The sequence below is a fragment of the Nicotiana sylvestris genome, chromosome 6, assembly GCF_000393655.2.
Source record: "Nicotiana sylvestris chromosome 6, ASM39365v2, whole genome shotgun sequence".
Taxonomy (NCBI): Eukaryota; Viridiplantae; Streptophyta; class Magnoliopsida; order Solanales; family Solanaceae; genus Nicotiana; species Nicotiana sylvestris.
Genome location: NC_091062.1, coordinates 132,384,671 through 132,390,670, shown reverse-complemented (window position 1 = coordinate 132,390,670; position 6,000 = coordinate 132,384,671).

The following is a 6,000-nucleotide window of genomic DNA, read 5'->3' as shown; positions in this document are numbered from 1 at the left end:
TGAGGTTGTGTTGTCATTGAGAATAGTTGTGGGTTGTGTTTGGCTGAAATTTCAATTGTTGCTATTGGATAAGGTGAGTATAACAGCTTACTAATTATGCTTAAGCTTTCTTGTATGTTAGTTAAGTTGTTAGGATGATAAACTACAAGATAATACTTGGATTAGCTTTAGTCACTTCTATGGTGTTATATTGCCATTGAGGGCTTTTGTAAGCTAAATATGACTTGGATTTTGACTTGAAGCTAATGTAGGAGGTATTTATATTGTTTACTTGCATTTTCTTAAGGTTATCTTGATATTGATTAAGTTAAATGGATGGACTAGATATGAACTAGTGAATAAAGTTGTTAATTGAGGATAGTTAGAGTTGTGGATTGTTTTCATTGTTATAAATATATGGTATAAAGCTTGAATTATTGATGAATGACTTTATTATCATGTTAATGATACTGTTAAGTTAAAGTAGTTATGACTTGTTGTGAAGTAGTTATGACTTGTTGTTGCTATATGGTGTCTAGTTATTGATATTTATATGTTGCTAGACTTCTATGGTTGTTGTTGTTGGTATATGGTATTGGAGGAGGCCCTTGTTATAGGGGAGATGCTGCCCAAATTTACATAAACGAGCTACTAATTTAAGTTGCGGACTTAGCCTTTACTCAGCACTGATTTTAAATCTCCTTATGCTATAATAGATTGAGTTGAGTTGTTTGAAGAATTGCTTGGAAGGTATTAAGGAATTAACGGAGTTAAGGTATGTTAAGGCTATCCCTTCTTTCCTTTTGGCATGATCCATATGATACAAACGAAACGAGCAAATGCTGAATTTTTACAAATGACTTTATTCTTAGAAGTGCTAGGGGTGCCTATGTTCTTGATTCTCCATGTGTACTATTATTATATCATTTGTTCATGGGTCTCAGATAATACATAAGTTGATAAAGTTTTCATGATATTAACCAAAGGCATATTGATCTTATGACATCTCGAGAGATCTTATTGACTTACTTCTTATGCATTGCATTCATTTATGCATGTACATTGACCCATAACTAGATATGTTAAGGCTATCTCTTCTTTCCTTTTGGCATTATCCATATGATACAAACGAAACGAGCAAATGCTGAATTTTTACAAATGACTCTATTCTTAGAAGTGCTAGGGGTGCCTATGTTCTTGATTCCCCGTGTGTCCTATTATTATATCATTTGTTCATGGGTCTCAGATAATACATAAGTTGATAAAGTTTATTCCATGATATTAACCAAAGGCATATTGATCTTATGACATCTCGAGAGATCTTATTGACTTACTTCTTATGCATTGCATTCATTTATACATGTACATTGACCCATAACTAGATGGCGTTATATACGTATATATTATATATATATGGGGTATGGGGAAAGGTCATGGCGTTGTATATGCACCACCACCTGATCAACTGGTATACGTTGATGATTTTGCCCACGGAGGCCAAGATGATATGATAGAATGCCCTCAGAGACTTGATGTTGTTATGTACACATATACCTATCCATGATATAACATTTATACGCATACGCATGACATTATAAATGTTTCATGATTCACAAAGCTATTCAGACTTGCAAGTTGAGTCCTTTAGTCCAAGTTTCTTTAATGTCTATTATATAGTGTTTTTCATGCCTTACATACTCGGTACTTTATTTGTATTGATGTCCCTTTTCCTTGTGGACACTGCGTTTCATACCCGCAGGTCCTGATAGACAGGTTGACAGTCCTCCTAGTAGGCTATCAGCTCAGCGGAAGGTGTTAGTGCACTCCACTTGCTCCGGAGTTGCCTATTTGGTCAATATGATTTGGACATGTATTGATTGGTATGGTAGGGCCTTGTCCTGACCTTTTTGATATTTATGTACTCTTAGAGGCTTGTAGACATATGTCATATATATATGGATACTTTATGGCCTTTTCGGCCTATGTTTTGAGTAGACAAATGATCATGTCGGTCTTATAGGCCCGTATGTAACATATATATGTTTTTATATCATGTTGGATCATCCTATGTCTAGTATCACCTTATGTTTTATTCTTTTTATCTCATGATGGCTCTTCTGGCCTATTTACCCATGATGGTATGATAAGAAAGATACATTATATTGGTACTCGGTTGGGTAAGGCCCCAGGTGCCCATCGCGGCCCATCGGTTTGGGTTGTGACATTTATTCTCCCTCCTTTTGGAACCTGTGTACTTGTAAAAACAAAAACAAACAAAAAAAGAGGAAAAGAAGAAAAGAAAAGAAAAAGAGGAAGAAAAAAAATCAAACAATAAATCTTCTGAGTCAGTGAACTATGTTTGACCCCATTTCGAAAAGATACGGAGGCAGCCTTCCCCTAGGTTCGGTCCCATAACAACATAAAATCCATATCCCCAATACTCCAAACTGGGGGAGAAGTTTGTTTTACTTTTATGGTAATTCTATAAAAAAGTTCCAAAAGTTGTAATTCAATTCAAGGTTCTTTTCAATTTTTCCTGTTAAGACCTTCTGATCGATCTTTGAGAACTCTGAAGTCACCATGCCAGGGGTGTTGGAAAATCTACCGCATGCAGTATCTTAGTCAAGGGCGGAAAAAAAAGGGAAAAATAAAGAAGAAAAAAAAATGAGAGAGTCTTATTGGTGAAAACCTGTGTGGGCACCTAAGGCGACAATGACCAGAGAAATGAGAGAGTCTTATTGGTGAAAACCCATATGAGCACCATAAGGCGATGGTGAGTAAAGAAATGAGAGAGGTCAGTTAGCGAAAACCCACAAAGGGTGCTACTAGCTGAATGAGGGTCTTCGATACTCCGACATTGAGCACAATCAAGAACTCGGTTTCAAGACGAACATTTGCAACAACTTTTGAGAATTAGACAGCTCAGACGAATCAGGCGTCCAATCCAAAATATATGTCATGATTCATTGAAGTCGGTACATACCTCCATATAAGTCTCCCTATTCCTTTCCCCAAAGGGGACACCTTTTGTTTATACACAATTCTATTGAACTTTCAATTGCTCTTCTGTTTTTACCCATAATTTTCTTTGAGTACCTTTCGGTCTAATCTTCTATCAAAAGTGAAGCAAAGAAAATGGCTACAAAACTAGCTAAAATTTCCCCATAATACCGAGCACAATTTGGGGCATATACGGCATCGACAAAGGCAGGAATCCATCTGTGATCTCTTTTGATAAGCTAAACAAAGTGTCTTAAAGAAACATGAAAAGGTCGCCTAAATAAGATTTGCTTCATGGGAAAAGTTGATAAGCACTACGGACACAAACTAATACTAGTGCAAGACAGTTAAGTTTGATTTTAAAGGAAAAATTGCTTTGCCTTAGGGACAAGGGTAGCGGTACCATGGACATCTGGGTATGAAATAGTTGGGGGCAACGTCGGAGAGCCAAGGTCTCCAAAATGCGGTACAGAATATCCGAGCACCTGGTTACCACACTAACAGAATTAGTTCTTCGACAGCGGAGTGGTCGTGAATTCAAACTACTCAGGGCATCAAGGCCACAAACAAACCACCACTTTGAAAACAGGAACAAAGGATGAAAGAATAGCAATTCTCAAAGGACGAATGTCACCAAAGGTATGTTCCTCAAAATCTCCATTTCTTTTATTTTCAGCATATATCACTACTGTTCATACCATCCATTTTCATAGCTTAACTCGGTAGAACCTTTTCGCCTAAGGAGATCCAGCTCATATTTCTAGGTAGAAATACTCTTTTCTCAGGCTGTTATACGTCGCTTAACTCAGGTAGAACCTTTTCACCTAGGGGATCCAGCTCATATTTTTGGGTAGAATACTCTTTGCTCAGGCTGTTTACGTAGCTTAACTCAGGTAGAACCTTTTCGCCTAGGGGGATCTAGCTCATATTTCTAGGTAGAAGTACTTTTCGCTCAGGCTTTTTATGTAGCTTAACCCGGGTAGAACCTTTTTGCCTAGGGGGATCCAGCTCATATTTTTGGGTAGAAGTACTCTTCGCTCACGCTTTTTATGTAGCTTAACTCGGGTAGACCTTTTTTCCTAAGGGTATCCACCTCATATTTCCGGATAGAAGTACTCTTTGCTCAAGCTATTTTTCATAGCTTAACTCGGGTAGAACCTTTTTGCCTAGGGGATCCAGCTCATATTTTCGGGTAGAAGTACTCTTCATTCAGGTTGTTTTTTGTAGCTTAACTCCGATAGAACCTTTTCGCCTAGGGGACCCTGCCCATATTTTCGGGTAGAAGTACTCTTCACTCAGGCTATTTTACGTAGCTTAACTCAGGTAGGACCTTTTTGCTTAGAGGGATTCAGCAGTTTATTAATAACACAGGATGCCAACCCCTGGTTATATTTCCTTCCAGTAATACGGGGTACCAACCCCTAGTTATATTCCTTCTCAGCTAGTTACGTTCCCTTTTCAGTAGTATAGGGTACCAACCCCTAGTTATATTCCTTACTAGTGATACAAGGCGCCAACCGCTGGTTACATTCTTTTTCTGTGATACAGGGCGCCACTCATTGTTTTCCTAGTGATACGGGGTGCCAAACCCTGGTAACATTCTCTTTCAGTGATAAAGGGTGCTAACCCCTGGTTACATTCTCTCTTAGTGATACAAGGCCCCAACCCTTGGTTACATTCCTTTTACGTTTCATATCATTAATACAGGGCATCATCCCCTGGTTATATTTTATCCCTTAATACAAAGGTACCAAGCCATGATTACATTTCTTTCAGTAATACCGGGCAACATCCCCAGGTTATGTTCTCTCTTTCACACAGGGTACTTCCCCATGGTTGCATATCCTCACATAGCTAATTTATACTACAAGTGAGCTGATCAAGAATCAAGATTTGACTCCACAAGACACATAGATAAGAAGTTAGTAATTCTTAGTTTGCACACATATATAGTGCTCTTCTCTTTTTCTTTTGATGTAAGAAGCGAGTAACAGTAATAGCAACAGCAGTAGCAACAGTCTTAACTCCAGTTTCTGGTAGTCCCAGCTACTAAATTTTTTCAAAACTACACTGGTTTGATTCCTTTATAGCCAAGGATATATAGACAACCTCGGAAGCAAGGTTCGGTCATGTTTTTCAATAAATGCTTCCTTGAGAGTGATATGTGAGCAAAATTGGTCATGGAAATCACTATCTTTGCACGAAAACTCTTCATGTTCTCGAGCAAAGAGGGGCAGCTGTAAATGCCTATTTTTTCTTTTTCTTTTTTTACATTATATGATTACTATGTGGGCATTTATAGATTTTTGAATTAGATTTTAATTTAATTGATTTGTTAAAGGGTTTAAGGGATTGGGTTGATCATTTTAAAGCCGAAATTGGCCCAAAAATGGGACCAAAATCACAGGCCCAGTAGCTCCAAGATCCAGTCTGGATGGGCTACTAGGATGACGCAAAAACGACATCGTTTTGGTTAAATATGTGTGATCAAATCCCAGTCCTTTATCTCCCTGATCCAACGGCTCTCATCATTTTCCATCCTAGGTATTTAAAGCTCGGGTTAGCCAAAACTTGCCCCTATTTTCCCTTATCTCTCCCCTTCTCTTTCTCCTCACTCTCTCCCCTCTCCCTCAGACTAGCCACTGCTTCACCCATTGCTGCCGAAAATCGCCCATTGGCAGTGGGGGTCATCCAAACCACCCAAAAATCACATCATACAATCCCCCAGGCCTCCTATTCCCAAATCTCCAACCCAAATCCCTCAAAACCCGCTCAAATTCCATAATTTTTAGATCTAAGAAACCCTAGCCGCCGCCTATTTTCTCAAAATCAAAGAACTCCAGCCACACAAACCCATAACACATTGATGAATGGATAGAGCTCCACGACACCTACCATTTCCCCTTAGTTTTCACCCGAAACTCCGTCCAATTTCAAGCGACCACCCCACACCTCCACCACTATTGCTGCTCTCTTTTCTTTTCCTTTTTAATTTTTTTATTACCTTTTGTCGCTCTTGCC